Source organism: Oryx dammah, unplaced genomic scaffold (genome assembly GCF_014754425.2).
Source record: "Oryx dammah isolate SB20612 unplaced genomic scaffold, SCBI_Odam_1.1 HiC_scaffold_18, whole genome shotgun sequence".
Classification (NCBI taxonomy): domain Eukaryota; kingdom Metazoa; phylum Chordata; class Mammalia; order Artiodactyla; family Bovidae; genus Oryx; species Oryx dammah.
The window spans coordinates 87682375-87705783 of record NW_024070202.1 but is presented as its reverse complement, the minus strand read 5'-3'; the positions used below and the strand labels follow the sequence as shown (position 1 = coordinate 87705783).

The following is a 23409-nucleotide window of genomic DNA, read 5'->3' as shown; positions in this document are numbered from 1 at the left end:
ACTGCCTTTCCCTCGCTACTGAGGCAACATCTTTCTCAGTGTTTTACATGATGCTCTGTTACTTTTGAGGTTTTCCACTCTGATTGGAGGGCTTCCCTGGCAGCTCAGATAGTAAAGAATCTGCCTGCAATGCGGGAGAACCAGGTTCAGTCCCTGGGTTGGAAAGATCCCCTGGAGAAGGGAATGGCAACCCATTCCAGTATTCTTGCCTGCAGAATTCCATGGACAGAGGAGCCTGGTGGGCTACAATCCATGTGGTCACAAATCGTCAGACACAACTGAGCAACTAACACACACACACACACTCTGGTTGGAGCATGAATTATTCCCAGCACTGTGTGAGCCCTTGTTGATCACTTCATCGAATAATTTTACGTGATTATTTCTTTACCTTCAGATAGTTTCCTAACAAATATGCTTTGATCAGTATTCAACAGAATAGAGGACAGGATTTCTGGAGATCTTTCTGTCTATACATGTCTCTCTTCTCTGATACTCTGCTCTGCAAACTATAGCCACCTGTCCTCCCCAGACTCCCAACTCCATCTACTCAACTCAGGTTATCATCACCAGGTTCTGCCTGGATTCCCCCTTCCCTGTGCTATAAGTTGAATCAATCATAGGGCTCAACTATTTCCTTCATTTCAGAGATCACTGTCTTGTTTTGCCTGATATCCAGTGTCTGAAAACTGTTATTTCATAAAATTTTTCTTTTTCTTAGTTGTTTCAGGCAGAAGAGTAAATCCTTTTCCTAATGTTGCATCTTGATAAGAGTGGAGGTCTCTAGAAGAGCCAAATTTAAATTATAATACCTTTTACCCCCTAGTAAACTTGGAATCAGGACAAGCTGAGTTAATTGGCTGGTTCTGAAATCTCCAATTTTAATCACTGGTGTACAGTGAAGTCTTAAATAAGAGAGTAAATGGTAGATAAGGAGTATCTATATTGGTATTTGGAGGTAGAAAAGGTTCTTCTATGAGTGCAATTTTGAATTTGTTGAGTTTGAGATTTATTCAGCATTTATGAGAGAGTCAAGAAAAACTGACTAAACTCATTTGAATAGTCCAAATGTGAACCTGAGAACTGTGGTCAGACCTTTATTTTTAGCTTAAAATACGATGTTTCTATAAGATGAAGTGAGTCTAGAACATACAAAAACAACATGTAAGAAACTGTTTTTTCTTCAACTTCAATACTATGATAGCTACCTAATATTTATATCCTAAATTGTTTGATATTTATTTTAACTGAAGTATATTTGATTTACAAGATGTTAGTTTCAGGTATACAGCAAAGTGATTCAGTTATATATGCATGTGTGTTTTTTTTCAGATTCTTTTCCCTTATAGGTTATTACAAAATATTGAGTATAGTTCCCTGTGCAATACTATTACTAAACCCAGGTCCAGCTGCTCACTGCTCGAAAGCCAATACCTGAGAGATAAGTGTTAGAAAAACTTTATTTTGGAGGCCAGCAACCAAGGAATAAGGTGGACTCATGTCCAAAAACCAACTCCCAATTGCCGCTCAGGCAGCATGTGTGTGCTCAGACGTTTAGTCATGTCCCACTCTTTGTGACACCCTGGACTGTGGCCTCCCAGGCTCCTCTGTCCCTGAGTTTCTCCTGCCAAGAATACTGGAGTGGGTTGCCATTTCCTCTTCCCAGGGGATCGTCCCAACCGAGGGATTGAACCTGCGTCTGTTGCATCTCCTGCATTGGCAGGTGGATTCTTTACCACTAGTGCCACCTCAAGGGCAAGAGCTTTGAAAGGGGAACTTCAAGGGTGTATTGGCAGAGGGAGGGGGCAGAGAAGCACAGTCAGCTCTGAGAATCATCTCAAAATCAGTAATGTGGTGGTCTGATCAGTGTCACCTTGATTGTTTCAAGTACAGTTAATCTTCAGTTCTAGGATTAATTCCCATTTTTTGAGGCCAGTTCTGAGATTATATGAAACAGAAAAGCTTCTGTCATAGCTACAATGTGGTCATCTTTCTCCACCTGGTAGGGGCTTCAGTATCTGCAAAACAGCTCACAGAGTATGGCTCAGAATACTGCCTATAGTCCTTCAGGACTAACTAAAGGTCCTTGATTTTGTTTAATAACTAAACTGCTATTATTTTGCCTTGTGTAAAGGCTCAGAGTTTAAAGTATAACAAAGCTCTAAGGTTAAGGGAGTGCTTAAACATAGTAGGTCCTTGTTTATCTACTTTATATAGAGTAGTGTGTCTGCATGCATGCTCTGTAATCCCATAGGCTGCAGCTCATCAGATTCCTTTGTCCATGGAATTTTCCAGGCAGGAATACTGGAATGGCTTGCCATTTCCTCCTCCAGGGAATTTTCCCAACCCAGGGATCGAACTCACATCTCCTGCATTGGCAGGCAGATTCTTTACCACTGAGCCACCTGGGAAGCTCCAGTAGAGTGTATATGGTAATCCCCAAATCCTAATTTATCTCTCCCCCATTGTTCTCCTCTGGTAACCATAAGATTGTTTTCTATGTCTATGAATCTATTTTTGTTTTGTAAGTAAGTTTATTTGTATCATTTTTTTAAAGTTCCACATACAAGCAATATATGATATTTATCTGTCCTACTTCACTTGGTATGATATTCTGTAGGTCCATGCATGCTGCGGCAAATGGTATCTTTGCATTCTTTTTTATGCCTGAGTAATATTTCATTGTATAAATATACCACATCTTCTTTATCCATTTGGAGAAAAACATAATTTGAAAAGATACACACACCCCCATGTTCACCGCAGTGCTATTTACAGTAGTCGATACATGCAAGCAACCTACATGTCCATTGACAGATGAACTAATGATATAATTTTAAATTGTTATTTTAATTAGAACACAAGATTTCATGGCCATATTTGAAAGTACCTTAGGACAAATATAGTTTCTTGTTTTATGTAAAAAGAATTAGGGGATGTAGAGATTTAAATCTTGGAAAAGTTGTTTAGAAAAATAAGTCAACCTCAAAGTTGGTTCAACCTGAGGAGGCAAGTCTGTGACACAAGATATGGGCTGATAGGAATACTTTATCTTCTCAGTAACAAGGCTTTTTGTGGTTCATCTAACAAGTGTTAAATGAATGATAAATAATGGCAGGTTATTCCTCAGGGTTTTGGGAAGTCATTTTTACTACAGTCCTTGATATTCCTCTCCATAAACTTTTACTCTCCATCTCAACTGGGAAAGTAATTTTTTCCGGTCAGAGTTGGGATATACTGGATGTTTTCCAGAGTTGGGGCTCTACTGGGTATGAATAGTTCTGTCCTCAGGTATCTTGGAATTGCTTTGGGATGCCCTGAACTTCCTTCATACAGAATCTACTTGATGGGTCCTCCTTACCACTTGAAAAGGGTCAGAATTCATCCTCAGAACTGGAATTTGACAATCTCTATTACTGCAAAGGTGGTTGAGGCTGTATTTGAGATTTAACGTGCTAGATAATTTATACTTCATGTTAAAGCCAGCTTTACAGTTAATATATTCCTGAAGGCCAGTGTTACTTATATTTACTTCCCCATTTTTTTTTTTTTTAAGCCAGAACTGTGAGGTTTTAAAGAACCTCGGTCTTCCCACAGGAAGAGAAGTCTCATTGACCATGATTTACATTCTACCTCCTGTCTCTTTTTTGTATCTTCATATATTCACTTGACTAAATAATATAAACAAAGAAAAAAAAAAAACTCTATACAATTCCCTAAAACACTTTTGAACATTTCTAGTAGCTTACCTTTTACAATCTGATAGTAAAGTACTCTACAAAATGTAAATCAAGCTTTCAAGAAAGAGTATTTTAAACTAGCAATCCTTCATGTTTATTCTGAAAATAACATATATGGAAAGCAGGCATGATAACCAAACAATCAAGTACTGGTTGCTATAAGATGCTATTCCATCTTGTATAGCCTCCTCTGAATTTATTTGCCGAACATAGATACTGAATCTGTAGTTAGGTGGTTCTGTGGATACAGTAAGAGTATTCAAAGAAATTTAAAGTAGTCTTCAAATTTAGATATTTTTAGTGACAAGACAGAGCCAGCATAGTTTATCCAATTTGACACATTATATAGACAAAGTAATTATGTCAAGGTAAAAAAGCTTAACTTAAAAAGATACATTTTTAAAGTGTACAGTGTGATGAGTTGATTTTCATATACTTTGTGGAATGATAAAGAAGATCAAGATAATTAGCACATTTATTACCTCATGCAGTTAACTTTGCTTCTGCATGTGTAATGGGCCTGTTTGTGTATGTGTGTGGTGAGAATGCTTTTTTAACCTAATAAAAATATATTTTTTTGAGTGTCTAGACAGAAAGGAAAAACTCATACCTATTCAGTTCAGTTCAGTTCGGTCACTCAGTCATGTCCGACTCTTTGCGACCCCATGAATCGCAGCACGCCAGGCCTCCCTGTCCATCACCAACTCCCGGAGTTCACTCAGACTCACGTCCATCGACTCAGTGATGCCATCCAGCCATCTCATCCTCTGTCGTCCCCTTCTCCTCCTGCCCCCAATCCCTCCCATCATCAGAGTCTTTTCCAATGAGTCAGCTATTCGCATGAGGTGGCCAAAGTACTGGAGTTTCAGCTTCAGCATCATTCCCTCCAAAGAAATCCCAGGGCTTATCACCTTCAGAATGGACTGGTTGGATTTCCTTGCAGTCCAAGGGACTCTCAAGAGAGTATTTATAATGTTACTTCCATAGACAGTAGGGTGCCTAGTGTCTAAAATCTCCTCAACTCAGGCTGCAAATATTTAGTGTACACCTGTTCTTTGCCTACATCAATGGCGAAATCATAATGAAGACTGTAGACATTTTCAAGGTTTGCAGAAGTTTTCCTGGATGATCAGCCTTGTTTATTAATTGCTAATTACAAAGTACAGCCTTCCATCTTTTATTTCCCTGAGCTGGGTTCTTTTAATATCTCAGTTTCAAATGCATTATATCTCAAGTTTTTGAAGAAAGATCTTAGTTCCAGTAGGATTCTTAGTGTCTCTAGTGACACAAGTTGGTCAGGTGTAATTTGAGGGACTCTTCAGCATTGGTGATGTTTTGCATTAACTAAGAGTTAAGAGTTTTGTGGAGTAGCTGTAAATATTTCTTACAGTGTTCTAAAGCCTCTCTCTAATAAGAGTAAATTATGGTAAAAAAAAAAAAAACACAACAAATGTGGAGATGGAGATTGGGATGGCAGATGCTGTTGACAGATTGATTCTAGAAGTAGAGGCATCACTTTCCATCTACACCTGAGCTTTGATGAACTGAAGAGATGCAAGCAGTGCTCTGCAAACGCAGAGTGATACTGAGCCTCATTTTTCTCTTCCTGTTTTTATTCTTTACAATCCATCTGTTTTTCATTTCTACTATCTGAACGGCTGATGGAGGACCTTTTTAGAGCACTCAGAATGTCAGTGTGTGAATTGAAAGATGCATCACACTATAATTGCATGTTCTCAAGGAATTTTCATATTGTTAACATTTATTAGAATCTGATTAAGTGTCCCCTAAGAGACAAAGCCACAGTATCAGAATTATCAAAGCAATCATCACCAGTATATCTTCTAACTCTTCACCATGAAGAAATGTCAGCTTGTGAGTCAGGAGATTCAATACTTTCTTGTTGCCAGTTTATAATCCCTTTTTTCAGCTCTCTTAAAAAAACATATAACAAATGACAATAGATGGGGAAACAGTGGAAACAGTGTCAGACTTTATTTTTGGGGGCTCCAAAATCACTGCAGATGGTGATTGCAGCCATGAAATTAAAAGATGCTTACTCCTTGGAAGAAAAGTTATGACCAACCTAGATAGCATATTCAAAAGCAGAGACATTACTTTGCCGACTAAGGTCCATCTAGTCAAGGCTATGGTTTTTCCAGTAGTCATGTATGGATGTGAGAGTTGGACTGTGAAGAAGGCTGAGCACTGAAGAATTGATGCTTTTGAACTGTGGTGTTAGAGAAGACTCTTGAGAGTCCCTTGGACTGCAAGGAGATCCAACCAATCCATTCTGAAGGACATCAACCCTGGGATTTCTTTGGAAGGAATGATGCTGAAGCTGAAACTCCAGTACTTTGGCCACCTCATGCAAAGAGTTGACTCATTGGAAAAGACTTTGATGTTGGGAGGGATTGGGGGCAGGAGGAGAAAGGGACGACAGAGGATGAGATGGCTGGATGGCATCACTGATTCGATAGACGTGAGTCTGAGTGAACTCCGGGAGTTGGTGATGGACAGGGAGGCCTAGCGTGCTGCGATTCATGGGGTCGCAAAGAGTCGGACACGACTGAGCGACTGAACTGAACTGAACTGAATCACACCCTCTGTCTCTCCAAGTATTGTTCTGAATTCCTGTAAAGGTAAGTATAAAAATTCTCAGAAGAGTTGGAAAACCAGCTATTTCCTTTTTGTTGTTGTTTAGTCACTCCTTCATGTCTGACTGTCTGCGATCTCATGGACTGTACCACGCCAGGCTTCCCTGTCCTTCACTGTCTTCTAGAGTTTGCTGAAACTTATGTCCACTGAGTTGGTAATGTCATCCAACCATCTTGAACTCTGTCGTCCCCTTCTCCTCCTACTCTCAGTCTTTCTCAGCATCAGGGTCTTTTCCAATGAGCCAGCTCTTCGTATCAAGTGGCCAAACTATGGGAGCTTCAACTTCAGCATCAGTCTTTCCAATGAATATTCAAGGTTGATTTCTTATAGAATTGACTGGTTTGATCTCACTGCTGTCCAAGGGACTCTCAAGAGTCTCCTCCAACACCACAGTTCAAAAGCATCAATTCTTCAATGCACAGACTTCTTTATGGTCCAGCTCTCACATCCAGACATGACTACTGGAAAAACCATAGCCTTGACTCTGTGGACCTTTACTCAGTTGTTTCCTGTTTCTCAGAGGTTAGAATTAGCTATGGGATGATTTATCCCATTGAACAAAACATAAACCCAAAGCAAGACCTTGTGATGGGTTCTAGGATTTCTTCATGAAAATGCATCACTGTAATATATATTACTGTCTTTCTTAGGGAAGAATGTTAAAAATCAACAATGATATTCTGGAAAAGACCATTTAGTCCACATTTTCACTTTTGGGGAAAATATGAGCTCATAGAGATCTTTAATGTGAAAAGTTCATTCATTGATCAGTTAACTTTATTGAAGATATTACCAGGTAGGATCATATGAATAGAGTTGTGGAAGCCTGGGTGGGGAAGTAAGGTTAAGAGAGACTTATGTAAAAAGTGCAGTAAGATTTTTGCACAGTTTTATCTAAATATCAAAATTCTTTACACTTACTTTAATTGTCAAAGTTGTTGTTCTGTCACTCAGTTGTGTCTGACTCGTTGCACCCCATGGACTGCAGCATGCCAGGCTTTCCTGTACTCAGTATGATTATCTAATTTAAGGTTAGGAAAGTAAAGAACAAAATTCTAAAAGATATATGCACCCTTATGTTCATTGTAGCATTATACATTCCATATATATCAATTTTATCTATTTAAAATTTGTCATTATGAAATACTCCAAACACATGGAAAAGTACTATTAACAACAACAGTATATCCACCATCCCATGGACCCATTGTGCAAATTTTAAAGCTTAAGAACTTAATAAGTTAATTAATAATTAAATTGTTTTAAATATTTGTTCCATATATTTTCCCCGAAGAAATGAGCAAATAAAGCCCCCTAACTACATTGCTCATTAATAGAGAAATACAAATCAAATCTACAATGAGATATCACCTCACACTTTCCAGAATAGCTATCATCAAAAAATCTACAAACAATAAATGTTGGAGAGGGTATTCTCTGTTGGTGGGAATGTAAACTGATGCTGCCATTATGGAAGCTAGTATGAAGATTCCTTAAAAACCTAGGAATAAAACTACCATATGACCCAGCAGTCCCACTACTCAGTATATACCCTGAGGGAACCAAAAGTGAAAAAGACACATGTGCCCCAATGTTCACTGCAGCATTACTTACAATAACTAGGACATGGAAGCAACCTAAATGTCCATCCACAGATGAATGGATAAAGAAGCTGTGGTGCATATATACAATGGACTATCACTCAGCCATAGAAAGGAACTCATTTGAGTCAGTTCTAATGAAGTGGACGAACCAGGAGCCTATTGAGTAAAGTAAGTCAGAAAGAGGAAAACAAATATATATTATAGCATACATATGGAATCTAGAAAGACAGTACTGATGAACCTATTTTCAGAGCACTCAGACACAGAGAACAGACTTATGGACACAGAGGTGGGGGAGGAGGGAGAGTGGGACGAATGGAGAGAGTAATATGGAAACATGCACTACCATATGCAAAATACATAGCCAAATTGGAATTTGCTGTTATGACCCAGGGAACTCAAACTAGGCTCTGTAACAATCTAGAGGGGTGGGGTGGGATGTTAGGTGGCAGGTTCAAGAGGGAAGGCATATGAATAACTATGGCTGATCCATGGTGATGTATGGCAAAACCAACACAATATTGCAAAGCTATTATCCTTCAATTAAAGAACGGTACCTGCCTTAGAAAATAAAGCCCCCTAACTCATTACTGTCACCAGAGGTAATAACTAACCTCAATTTGGTATGTATCACCCCATCTATGTATGATTCCAGACTTTTTCTACATCTGCCAATGCAGGAGATGTGGGTTTGATCCCTGAATCAGGAAGATTCCCTGGAGAAGGAAATGGCAATCCACTCCAGTATTCTTGTCTGGGAAATCACATGAACAGAAAATCCCAGGCAGACTATAGTTGATAGGGTTTCATAAGGCTGGACATGACTTAGTAACTAAATAACAACATGTATATATAAGCAATTTATAATATTGTTTTTAGAATTTTTAAAGTTTTATAAAATTATTATTTTCCGGGTATACTTTTACAATATATTTTTAGTAACTGTATTAATAGCTTATTTTCTAGTTTATTCATTTTAATTTCCTATAGCATTAGGTTTTATTTTAAAGGAAAATTTTGTCAATTCTTCTGATGATGGACACTTTTTTTTCCTAGTAATAACCTTGCATGTGGCTTGTTGTACTCATGGATGGGTTTTTCTAGAGACGATCACTATAATTGAAATTGCTCAGTACTGGAATGTAAGAATTGATGCTTTGAACTGTGGTGTTGGAGAAGACACTTGGGAGTCCTTTGGACTGTAAAGAGATCCAACCAGTCCATTCTAAAGGAGATCAGCCCTGGGTGTTCATTGAAAGGACTGATGTTAAACCTGAAACTCCAATACTTTGGTCACCAGATGCTTAGAGCTGACTCATTGGAAAAGACTCTGATGCTGGGAAGGATTGAGGGCAGGAGAAGAAGGGGACGACAGAGGATGAGATGGCTGGATGGGATCACCAACACAATGGACATGGGTTTGGGTGGACTCTGGGAGTTGGTGATAGACAGGGAGGCCTGGCGTGCTGCGGTTCATGGGGTCACAAAGAGTTGGACATGACTGAGCAACTGAACTGAACTGAGAGTGTAAACATGTCCAGTTTTACTAGATATCACCTAGTTGCTTTCAGAAGTGGCTATAGTCATTTATTCTCCCAATAGCCATGTATGAAAATTTCTATTCTCTCACATCTTTGTCAACATTTATTGTTAGACATTTTGATGCTTTCCATTCACATAGAAATTTTATCTTGATGTTACGTTAACATTTCCCTAATGTGTTGTGAGGCTGAGCATTTTTTCATATACTTTTTAGCCCTTGGGATTTCATGTTCTTTGAATTATCTGTAACTATATTTTCCCCAATTTCCTAATATTTCTTTTTAGCATTTCTAATAATTATTTAAATAATAATCCTTCTAGTTGGAAACTTAAAAAGATTTTCATGGTGTATTATCTCTGAATGAAATTGTCACTTTTAATATAGTAAAATGTGTTTTTTCCTTTAGCAGTGGTGCTTTTTTGCCTTTTTTGATCCTTATGGATATACTCTATACAACTTCCTTAAGAAAAACATCCCTGCCCACAATGCCATAGAGCTATCCTGTTATGTTTTGCAGTGATGCTCACATATGCAACATAAAATTAGTGTATAATATTTTTTTATCTTTGTCCAGTTTTATTAGGATATAGTACTCTTATTACATGAGTTGAGTATCTTTTCTACTTTTTCTATTCTCTGAAATCATTTATATTAAACATAGATTGTCGTTCTTCTAAGAATGAGAAAAATTTGCTACATATTTAGCATTTTCTTCCAAAATTTTATTATGAAAATTGCCAAATAAACAGCAAAGCTGAAGGAGTTTTAGTGAACATCCCTGCATCTACCACATAGGTTCTACCATTAATGATTTAGTCTCCTTGCTTTGCCACATGTCTGTTCACCTTTCTATCCAATAAGATTTCCAGTTAATAAATTGATTTTAAATGTTGATTCCACTTTAATGTTATAAATCAAATCAAATTTTTAAAATTTGTTATGAGTGACTTTTGCTTTCATTTTCAAAATTATTGGAATAAAGTTTTTAACATTATCCTTGTTATTTTGTCTCTGTTATTTGTACCTACGCCCTGTGTCTCTCTCTTTTTTTTTTTTTGCTTTTTATTTATTTATTTATTTTTATGAATCCACCACGGGTGTACAAATTGATTGATCATAAGCTAGTTCACAAAACAAATTTGAACAAATTACAAAAAATTAATTTTAGACAATGTATTCTAACCACAAGGCCATAAAATAAGTAGCTAATAACAAAGAGGTAATTCAAAATAACTCCATATTTTAAGATGACATCTAATATTTTCATTGTGTGTTTATTTATTTATTTATTTATTATTTTTTATTTTACTTTATAATTCTGGTAAAAAGTTTTTAAAAATTAAGTTTGAGACTTGAAATAAACACATTTCAAGATCAATGTCTGAAAAAAAAATAACTCCATATTTAGAAATTTTAAAAACACTTCTGATAAATTTTAATGCAACTTGAATTGCATATTATGTGGTTGTGTGTGTTATATATGTTCTATATGTTACTTGCCAGAAACAGGTTTATGCTCTCCGCGTTTATTGCTCCCATCTGATCTGGGATTATATTCAATATGCATTTTCTTTTGTACTACATTTGTTCAGATCTCATTTTATGCACTTTAATCAGCCTCTACAGTTTTATTCTTATAGGTTCCATGCTGGTTTTATGTTATTGATGTCATTATCAGCAGAACAAACACTTTTCAGCTGAGCTACTCTTTCTGTGAAATTCCATACAACATTCCACCAATTCACCATAATCAGCACAAACCTCCCTTCGCTCATCTCAACCTGGCTAAAAACTGTCATTCCATCTGTTCTTCCTGGGAGATAGCATGTATCATTGAATTTTCTTACTCAGATTTCCACTGATATTCAGATTGCCTATGCTTTTTCTGGCTGAAAAGAGGTTGCTTGTAGAGCATTTGCTGGACATGAAGAATAACTATTGTGTATTGCTCTTACTGGTATCTCAGAAAAATGTAGTCCTTTTATAGGTGAATAGGTTTTCCCCCAGATATTTTCCCCTAATGCTTAGAATCAATAACATGGATACTTCTGGACTGAGAAGACTCCACTTATGCTTCTTTTATTTGGTTAGTCACAAAATACTTATTAGATTTAAAGTCGGATTGGGACTTAGCATTAATAAAAACAGTGTCTCATACTTACTGTTTATTGTGCAGCAGGCATGGTTCTAGGGGATATACACGTACTCATGCTTACTCATATATATGAGATGTGGATATTTTATTCACAATAAATCATAACAACACTTCACTTTGTCCCTACGGTGAGACACATCTGATATTTGTTTTCCCAATTTGTTAAAAGTGGAAAATTTAATTTAGTTCAGACTCAATGTCCACAGGGCTAGTTATAAAAAAGTTTTCATCATTTTCCTCTTGCCTTTTTGGTTAAGATTAAGTTAAGATCGTCACAGTGTATTAGAATAACATAATTTCAGTTATTATTTGCATAGCCTATGAAAAAATTCAAAGTCAATAAAGCATAATTTAATTATTTGGCCTTTAATATTCTTAAAGTCTTGTCCCATTGACTATAGAAGATAATAAATAGTCCTCATTATATTTTTTTATTATTTTCTTCTGTATTCATTTGATGCTGTTTGCTAATGCTATACTCACTGCCTTTGTGTGCTTACTTAATGGCTTTTGTTCACGTTCAAATAGATGAGAGCAAATTATGTGTATAGTCCTCATACATTCTGTGGAGAAAGGAACTGGCTTTATTGTGCTTTCCTGAAAACTGAGATCTCCATTAGGGGACGGTTTCCTAATGTTGGTAACCATGTACTTGCCTTTCCTTTTTAAGCTACATGATGTACCTATTGGTTGCAGAACCACCAAGTCCAGGGTTTTAACCTTTTATTTTTTCATGTGGGCCATTTTTATAGTCTTTGTTAAATTTGCTACAATATTGCTTTTGTTTTACTGTTTCACCTTTTGCTATTTTGGCCATGAGGCGTATGAGATCTTAGCTCCCAACCAAAGATGGAACTCACAAGCCCTACATGAGAAGGCGAAGCCTTAGCGAAGCCTTAACCTCTGGATCACCAGGGAAGCCCCTTAACTCTCTTTTGAGTCAAATTCTCTTCTTTTTTAGTTCTTTTGAACTTTTAATTTTGTTTTGGGGTATAGCTTTTTAACAATGTTGTGACAGTTTCATGTGAACAGTGAAGGGTGAGTCAAATTCTTCCAGCTTACTCTTTGTCTTCTCTATCATGGGCAAGAACTCCTTTTTTCAAATCACTGGAAAGATAAATGTTTGCTTTAGGCAGGATCTGTCCCACATCTGGTCTTGTACAGCTAAGTGAAGAGTCAGGGGCCCCTCCACCAACCATTAATGAAGAGAAGTAAAATAAAACATGCAACCAGTGATATGCTTTAGAATTTCTTCTTTGAGGAGACCCTGTTCTTTGTTACACATCTGCTCATTTTTAAGAATTAGTTTATTAAATTATCTTTGAATGGCCTTCTTCTCCATTCGGTATAAATCAGTTCAGTTCAGTTCAGTCGCTCAATTGTGTCCGACTCTTTGCGACGCCATGGATGGCAGCACGCCAGACCTCCCTGTCCATCACCAACTCCCGGAGTTCACAAAAACTCATGTCCATTGAGTCGGTGATCCCATCCAAACATCTCATCCTCTGTTGTCCCCTTCTCCTCCCACCCTTTAATCTTTCCCAGCATCAGGGTCTTTTCAAATGAGTCAGCTCTTTGCATCAGGTGACCAAAGTATTGGAGTTTCAGCTTCAACATCAATCCTTCCAATGAACACCCAGGACTGATCTCTTTTAGGATGGACTGGTTGGATCTCCTTGCAGTCCAAGGGATTCTCAAGAGTCTTCTCCAAGGAACAAGTGTCTTTTAATTTCATGGTTGCAGGCACCATCTGCAGTGATTTTGGAGCCCCCCAAAATAAAGTCTGTCACTGTTTCCACTGTTTCCCCATCTATTTGCCATGAAGTGATGGGGCCAGATGCCATGGTCTTGGTTTTCTGAATGTTGAGTTTTAAGCCAACTTTTTCACTCTCTTCTTTCACTTTCATCAAGAGGCTCTTTAGTTCTTCTTTGCTTTCTGCCATAAGGGTGGTGTCATCTGCATATCTGAGGTTATTGATATTTCTCCCAGCAATCTTGATTCCAGCTTGTGCTTCGTTCAGCACATTTCTCATGATGTACTCTACATATAAGTTAAATAAGCAGGGTGACAATAAACAGCCTTGACATACTCCTTTTCCTATTTGGAACCAGCCAGTTGTTCCATGTCCAGTTCTAACTGTTGCTTCCTGACCTGCACATAGGTTTCTCAAGAGGCAAGTCAGGTAGTCTGGTGTTCCCATCTCTTTCAGAATTTTCTACAGTTTATTGTGATCCACACAGGCAAAGGCTTGGGCATAGTCAATAAAGCAGAAGTAGATGTTTTGCTGGAACTCTGTTGCATGTTCGATGATCCAATGGATGCTGGCAGTTTGTTGGCAGGTTCCTCTGCCTTTTCTAAATCCAGCTTGAACATCTGGAAGTTCTTGGTTCATGTACTGTTGAAGCCTGGCTTGGAGAATTTTGAGCATTACTTTGCTAGTGTGTGAGATTATTGCAGTTGTGTGGTAGTTTGAGCATTCTTTGGCATTGCCTTTCTTTGGGATTAGAATGAAAACACCTTTTCCAGTCTAGTGGCCACTGCTGAGTTTTCCAAATTTGCTGGTGTATTGAGTGCAGCACTTTCACAGCATCATCTTTTTGAATTTGAGATACCTCAACTGGAATCACCTCCACTAGCTTTGTTTGTAGTGATGCTTCCTAAGGCCCACTTGACTTTGCATTCCAAGATGTCTGGCTCTAGGTGAGTGATCACACCATCATGATTATCTTGGTTGTGAAGATCTTTTTTGTATAGTTCTTCTGTGTGTTCTTGCCACCTCTTCTTAATATCTTCTGATTTTCCTAGGTCCATACCATTTCTGCCCATCTTTGCATGAAATGTTCCCTTGGTATCACTAATTTTCTTGAAGAGATCTCTAGTCTTTCCCATTCTATTGTTTTCCTCTATTTCTTTGCACTGATTACTGAGGAAGACTTTCTTATCTCTCCTTGCTCTTCTTTGGAACTCTGCATTTAAATAGGTATATCTTTCCTTTTCTCCTTTGCCTTTCGCTTCGCTTCTGTTCACAGCTAATTGTAAGGCCTCCTCAATTATTTTGTCTTTTTGCATTTCTTTTTCTTGGAGATGGTGTTGATCCCTGCCTCCTCTACAATGTCATGAACCTCCATTCATAGTTCTTCAGGCATTCTGTCAGATCTAATTCCTTGAATCTATTTGTCACTTCCACTGTACAATCATAAGGGATTTTATTTAGGTCATATCTGAATGATCTAATGGTTTTTCCTACTTTCTTCAATTTAAGTCTGAATTTGGCAAGCAGGAATTCATGATCTGAGCCACAGTCAACTCTGGGTCTTGTTTTTGCTGACTGTATAGACCTTCAAATCGGGGTTCTCAAAAACTACATGGTTGACATTTTAGTTCAGCTAAGTGTTTTGTGCATGTGAGTAAGAAGCTGTCCTGTGTGTTGTGGGTATGTCTGGCATACCCTTTAGATCTACCTTCTAGATCCCAGTAGCCAATGCCCTCCCTTGTGGGAACCAAAAATGTCTCTGAACTTTGTGAAAGGCCCCTACACAGGCAAAATTACCCCCAGCTAAGAACCCCTGACATATATTTAATTATGTATATGTGTAATTGTGATTATAGACAGTATTAACCTAATTTTGTTGTTGTTGTTTAGTTGCTAAGTCATGTCCAACTTTTTTGCAACCCCATGGACTGTAGCATAAAAGATAAATAATTACAGAAATCAGAGTGGCTGTTATAACAAAATATGGTTTAACATTTTATATTTAAAAGCAAATAGAATACTTTTAACTGATCATATTGATGAAAAGGTAAAATAATTTATGACCAAGAACATTGCATTATAGCCTCCTGGGTATAACAGCTAACTGTTAGGCATTTGTATAATAGTATCTGAAATACACTGCTCATTCTTTTTTTTTAATGATTTTATTTATTTGTTTACTGGTTGTGCAGGGTCTTCGTTGCTGCAGGGGCTTTGCTCTAGTTGTGGAGAACAAGGGCTGCTCTCTAGTTGCAGTGCATGGGATTATCCTTACAGTGACTTCTCTTGTTGTAGAGCATGGGCTCTAGGGCTTGTGGGCTCAGTAGTTATGGCTCCCAACCTCTAGAGCACAGGCTCAATAATTGTGGCATATGGGCTTAGCTGCTCTGCAGCATGTGGGATCTGCCTGGATCAGGAATAGAACCGATGTCTCCTACACTGGCAAGCAGATTCTTTGCCAGTGAGCCATCAAGGAAGCCAACACTGCTCATTCTTTCCTGCAGCAATCGTGGAGTGATTTCCCTGCCCTAGAAACTGTGCAGAGGACAGAGATTCCAGCAATGAAAATGAAGCAAAACAGTCCTTTTTTTCAAGTAAAATGCTGTTTTCAAAGGTAGTTTTTCTAAAGATATATTCTTCATAAATTTAAAGAATATAAGCATTGTATTGAATAAAAGTTTAATTCTAAATTTTGTCAATTTCTCAGTTTTCGCCAAACTGCTATGTGCCTTGCAGTGTTCATAAACAGTAAAATTTCACTAATTTTACTGAGCAAAGGAAAAGTTGTTTAGTTTTCAAAAATTATTTAATAAGTCTTCTTTTCTCATTTCCTCGTGTTATTCAAACTAATAAAAATCTGCCACCTCAAAGTTTTAGAAATCAATTTTAGTGCCTAGAAAAACATGATTTGAAATTGGCTCATGATTTGTTCATGAATATATACTTTTCTTCAATTTACATATTTCCTTAATATTATATATACATATATTCAAAGCATAACCTGATATTACATGCATTTCATTCATTTTTATGGATGTAGATTCTTTATTTGACCATACCATGAAGTATTTGTATTTCCTCCACTGATCAACATCAAGAACATTCGCAATGTTTGTGCACTTGTGTGAAAATTTCTTTTCTGTAGATGTTTAGTGCTATATGACCATCTTCATCTTCACTACATGTTGCCAAGGATCCTTGAAAGTAGTTACATCAATTTCAACTCCAAGTTATTACTGATAATTTCCCTCTCATTCTTTGCAACAGTTAATACTTACAATTTTCCTATAAGCCTATAAGCCAATAAACCAATTTGGTGGGTGGATAACTAGTATGGGCTTCCATTTGCAACCTCAGGCCCCACGAATGTTAGGAATGTTCTGTGTCCATGTGTGTTTCTAGGCTTTCTATCCTGTTTCATTGGTCTATTTGTCTGCTCCTCTTTTAATAGCACACTGGCTTAAGCGAAATGAAAGCTAATCAAAAGAGCAATTCCTCCACCAGTTTTGTTTGAAATTATCTCATTTTGTCTCTCTCTCTCTCTTTTTTTTTTTTTTTTGGAGGCAGCTTATAAAGTTAAAAAAAAAAAAAGAAGTCTTCTTTAAACTATCACCTTAAGAATCAACGATTTTATTCTCCTTTAAATGTGAAAGTCTCCTTTTAGTCAGATTTATGAATTGTGTCATATTGAAACTCCTTCACTTTAGTTCTGTCTTGACCTCTAAGTCAGTGGCTTTAGATTAGAGGTGATTTTTGCCATCCAGGGGACATTTGGCAATGTCTGGAGACATTTTTGGTTGTCACAACTAGAGTAAAGAATGTCCTTGGCATCTATTGGGTAGAGATCTGGGATGCTGGTAAACTTTCCACAATGCACAGAGCAGCTTCCACAACACTCTATTTGACCTAAAATGCCAATACCGCCAAGGTTGCAATTTTTTATTTCAGATAACATAAGGACATGTAGCACCCATTAGGACACACACATACATATCAGTGTTTGTATAAGTTTGTGTGTGTATGTGTGTGAATGTATTTTAATCAGTGCTTAGCCAACTACTTTTTTACTCAATGTCCTTTACCTGAAATTCTGAAAGAAATTTACCAACATTATCTTGTTAATCCTGATCCAGTGCTCTAGGAATAGGTGATAACTTGATTATGCTTCTTTTATTAATTCAGTGAGCTTTACCAGGGTTCATTACAAAAGAAAAAGTACTGAAAAACTGTATCTCATGCAGTTTTCTATGTGGTAGTTGATCTTCTCTTTCTTTCTTCTGCTTATAAAAGTTAGATGACTATTTTTCAGGCAAAATTTTTCTTCCTACTTTTCAGCATGCTATTGAATTCTAAGACCCTAATTCTTAGCACAGAAAGGAATCTAGTTTTAACACACATTTAAAATTTTTATTTTGATGGGTAGAAATATTTTCATGCTTTAATGAAACTCTAAGGAAAAATTTTTATTAAAAACTATAATGGTTTAGTAATTAGAATCCTCCAGGAAAGCAGATATTGTAAAGGAATTTGCTAATCAAGATAAAACAATGCCGCTAGGTTTTAGATTTCACTAGACTTCATTTCAAAACTTGATGTTTGAAAGTAAAACATTTTGCAGGAATTCTGGAGGGATTATTATGAAAGTGTTTGATGATTCTTAAGGAACTATATATCTGAATGTGGCTATAAAAGAATATTTCATGCTGAGGTTATTGGTTGTAAAGGCAAGTCCATCATCCTTGTTCTCATAGCTGGTGGGTGGAGGTATATTGAGAATGGGTCATGGTTAATTTTATATGTCAGCTTGGCTACACCACAGACTACCAATCTGTGGATAAATATTTTTTCTGGATATGTCTATAAGAGTGTTTTTGGATGAGAGTAGCATCACCAACTTGATGGATGTGAGTCTGAGTGAACTCTGGGAGTTGGTGATGGACAGGGAGGCCTGGCGTGCTGCAATTCATGGGGTCGCAAAGAGTCGGACATGACTGAGTGACTGAACTGAACTGAACTGAACATTTAAATTGGAACTTTGAATAAAGAAGATTGCTTTCCAATGTGTGGGTGGGCCTCATCCAATCAGGTGATATTCTAAATAGAACAAAAGACTGACCTCTTTTGAGCAAGAGGGAATTCTACAACAGGTGACCTGTTCATCTGAACTGCTGCGTCAGCTCTTCTCTCGGTCTCTAGCCTGCCAGCCCACCTGCGGATTTTAGATTTGCCAAGTTCAATAAACACATGAGCCAATTCTTTAAAATAAAATTTCTAAGTTATATACACATCTTATTTATTTTGTTTCTCTGGAGAATCCTGAATAATACAACATGTAAAGAAGTGATTTATGATGTATAAGCAATACGTAGAAAGATAGATGGATAAACAAATACTTTGATCTAAGCAGAATTAGACACAGTGTTGAGTAGCCAGTTGTGGTTTCTTTTATTCAAACTATTATTTTACATATTTTTTCCATCTTCTTTACTTTCAGATCCCATCATACACGTTGTGAGTTTCACAGACATGCTGAGATAAATACTACATACTCAGCTCTCCTTCCTTCCTGGACACATGGGAAACTAAACTTCCTAGGAGTTCTTGCAGTTAGGGGCATCAGAGTGACTGGTTTTGACCAAAGAAATGTGCATGGAAAGGACTGTGTCGTGTCCAGGATGAAGCAGTGAAAACCTCTCTGGGCAATTCTCCAGTCTCCCTCTTCTTCTCCTGCAACAAACTCGGAAACCTCACGTTGAAATGTCAATGCCCCTTGTAGGAGAGATTTGTTGTGACTTTGTGGAGCAGAGCCTGCCTCTGGCCAGCTTTGAAGATGTGACATGATAAAGAAATAAACTTTTATTGTATTAAATCACCAGAATTCATGACTAATGTTTTACCTCAGTATAACCTACCTTATCCTGACTAATATATATGCCGTGCTTCCTTGCTCACACTATATAAATACTGCAAGGAAAGTCAATTGCAACTGTATCCTAATGAAACATGATAGCATTCTTTAAAAGAACAAGTTGAATACATAATTAATATAATAAATAATTAACATGGTAAAGTTTTAAGATTAGTATTACCACTGTTGTTTGCGTTTTGACTGAATTCAAATGTATTTAAATCAGTTTCTGTGTACAGACACATCTCTTCTGTCTCACACTTTTCGTGACATTGTCCAAATAATTTTAATTCCCTGTGCCACTATTTTCACAACATAATGGTATAAAAATTAGAACATTAACTAGTTTTTGGATAGTGTAAGCTTCTCAGAAGAAAGCACTTAATAAATGATAGCATAAGTTTTAGCTGATCTTCCAAGGCACAAAGAAGTGGTGGTTACATCATTTTAGACACATATATGTATCATAAGATGATACAAGTTGACATTATATACCTGACTTAGCTCTTTCTTCTACTTCCTTTCCTTCTAGCAATGATAAAACACAGATATCACAATATTTCTCTAGTTCCTGAGCTAGCCTTCCCACCTACAAGACAGAGATTTATTTTTCAGGGGGGAAAAAAACCTCACACTTTATAGCTCAAACTAAAAAAGGTCTTGGTCATTTGCACTGCTGGAATAAACACCTTTCCAAACCTAAAAGGAGTGAGAAGGGTGCTGGATTCATTTTACTCCCTGAATGTGAGCCCTAGATCTAAAAATTCTTATTTTGAGATGTTGAACTAGTCATTTATTCTCCCTTACTTTCAATTTCCTCAATCTAAAAATACATTTATAAGTATGTAGTTATATGGTTTCATCTGGCACTTAATAATTACACAAAATTATATGTTGATGGAATAAATACAAAAACATATGGGTGGGTAGTAGTTATGAAATAAGATTGAAATAATGTTTATATAAAATATTTTCTAAATGATTAGGTATTATAGAGATATGACGTATTATAAATAAATAGTATTATAAAACAATAAGGTATTGTTTTGAAAACAATACTTTTAATGTTTGTTAGATATGATTCTAAACACCAATAGGTTATCAACATAGAAGAATTCTTATGGAGCATGTAAGCAACTCAAAAGTTGCGGAATTCCCTTCTGTAGCAGCCTAAGCAACAGGGGCTCCCATGCCCCAACCCTGCCTACCCCTTGATATGCATGTTAACATCATATTTGAACTTCGAGATGGAGATGGAGTGTCTGCACTAGGAAGATGAAGGTTGGTCTTTTTAAAAGTAATGAATCAGAAGTAGTTTGAGAGAAGCCAGAGGAAAGATGCCTGTAAACCTCAACCTTGTATCATACTACCTCTAAGAGAGGCTTCCCTGATAACTCAGTTGGTAAAGAACTCGTCTGCAATGCAGGAGACCTGGATTTGATCCCTGGGTTGGGAAGACCCCCTGGGGAAGGGAAGGGCTACCCACTCCAGTATTCTGGCCTGGAGAATTCCATGGACTGTATAGCCCATGGGGTTGCAAAGAGTCGGACTTGACTGAGCGATTTTCGCTTTCACTTCTCAGAGAAGATACGTTGTCTTGAAAATTTCCATCCCAAGTTTCCCTTCACTCACCCTGTCCCCATCCTCCAAGAAAACACCTGTTAACCACACCAGTTCTATGAAGCAGCTTATAGGAACAACAGGATTTCATGCCCACACGGACGTTCACATTTGGGAGTCACAGCAAAAATTCTGCCAGTCGAAGTTAAACACATAAGGAAGATTTTATTCAAAGCTATTAAAACAGTTGCACAAGGCCAGACCTGAGTCTGAATTCATTGCTACTGAAACAAAAGGCAGAGAGTTTTTAAGTGATAAGGTGAGATTATGGAAGAGTATTGGAGGACATCGCAGGAAAGTTTGGTTAATGCAATGTCTGGAGCCATTGAGTTATTCCTCAGTTTGCAAATAAATATTTTTCTCTGTGATTATGCCATCTGTGTTTGCTAATAGGCACCCATACCTGGTGTTTCAGAAGGTAAAGGATCTGCCTGCAATGTGGGAGCCCTGGATTCGATCCCTGGGTTGGGGAGATTCTGTGGAGAAGGAAATGGCAGGCCACTCCAGTACTCTTGCCTGGAGAATTCCATGGACAGAGGAGTCTGGCAGGCTACAGTCCATGGGGCTTCAAAGAATAAGACACGACTGAGTGAGAACACACCCATAGATGTTAAATGGGATGTCCTAGGTAGCTCTAGTGGCAAAGAGCCGCCTGCCAGAGCCAGAGCTGTAAGAGACCGTGGGTTTGATCCCCAGGTTGGGAAGATCCCCTGGAGGAGGGCCTGCAACCCTCTCCAATATTCTTGCCTGGAGAATCCCATGCACAGAGGAGTCTGGCGGGCTTTCATCCATAGGGTCACAAAGAGTCAGACAGGACTGAAGCGACTGAGCGCCCAGGCCATTTTAGGTACTACTGAAACTAGAATGTCTCCACCATTTAATTTTTGGCAAAACAAAATGTAGTGGATAATGGACTCTTTTTAACTTCACACAAGAAGGTTTGGTCAAAGAATGACCTCACTGGGAGAAGTTTCTCCTCTAAGTTGGATCTCCACCAAGCACATGTTGAAAACTCCATGATGCCAGCATAATTTTCCAGTCTTCCCAACTATTGTGATTAAAACATAATACTCACTGTCATGAGATCGAGTCACATATGTGGTTTAAATGACTTGAAGAAACAGTTAATTAGTTTCTGGGCACTTGACTTATGCTCAGACATGTAGAAGAATCCTTGGACCCTGTGCTTCTTTTTAATAATGTGCAGTGATGCAGTTGCTAGGTTCTCTCCACTTTTATACACCACAGAATAAAGTTTCTTATAAAAAATTAAGGACTTCGATTTTCATTCGCAACTCACATCCTTGACATTTTTTAAGTTGAAGAGTTTATTTAATATCTTGCTCTTTAAACACAATTTGAGTTTCTTTAGGCACCTGGAAGCCAGAAAGCATCACATAATAAAATTAACTGTATTTTGAACCAGGCTCTAGGCTGCTTAATGGAAACTGAAATAAATTCCTTCCAAGTGGAAATCAACTCTCATCACTGTAACTGGGAACATTGGTTCCAACAAACAAAAGAACTATCTTTTAAAGAACAGTTTTATGTAGATAAATCTCCCTGTGTATTTCTAATCATACTTATTGTCACACAAGCAAGCATGTTAGAAAGAAGCTCACTTCCCCATAGTTGGATCTTGATTTCCTAACACTCACCCTCAAGGCCGTTTGGATTAATTACCCATACACACACAAATTGTGCCTCGTCGTTGACCCAATCTCAAGATTAGAATATTGCTGTAATTGCTTCTTCTCTAGGAATGGTTCAGAGCCAAGCATTCACTGAACTGCTTTCTTCTAAGAAGTGTGGTTTCTTAGAATTCCTATGTGTTTTCTCCTTTTCTTTTCTGAGCTTTATTGAGATACACTTGACATGTAACATTGTGTAAATTTAAGGTATCCAAGGTGATGATTTGATATATGTATATATTGTGAAATGATTACCACATAGTACTAGTTAATGTCTCCATTATCTCACATAGTTACCTTTGTGTGTGTGTGTGTGTATCTCTGTTGTGTGTGTGGTGAGAACATTTAAAATGTCCTCTTTTGAGTACACAATACAGTTTTGTTCACTCACTGTAGTCATCAGCCTGCACCTTATATCACAAGAACTTATTTATCTTACAACTGAAATCTTTAATTCATTAATAGCCTGATGTCACCCCATTTTCCTCACACTCCATGAATTTTGAGAGGAGATTATGCTCCTTTGGCACATGTTTGGCTACTCAATTGAGTTAGGTGAACCAGACTGCAACTTTTTAAAAAAAATTTTAATTGGAGGATAATTGCTTTACAATGCTGTATTGGTTTCTGCCATACAACAATGTGAATCAGTCAAAAGTATACACACACACACACACACACATATTCTCCTCCTTAAGCCTCCATCCCACCCCTCTAAGTCATCAACATTTTGAAA

The 23409-nt window shown here is 37.4% G+C and overlaps 1 protein-coding gene across 1 annotated transcript in view; it reads left to right on the top strand.

Moving 5' to 3' along the window:
* SLC13A1 (solute carrier family 13 member 1) overlaps positions 1–19323 on the top strand; it is a 105351-nt gene extending 86028 nt beyond the window's left edge. Inside the window, exon 16 of the mRNA XM_040259552.1 lies at positions 18949–19323. The gene's annotated coding sequence lies outside the window, so the exon portion shown is untranslated. The remainder of the gene's footprint in view (positions 1–18948) is intronic.
* Positions 19324–23409: the final 4086 nt, after the last annotated feature.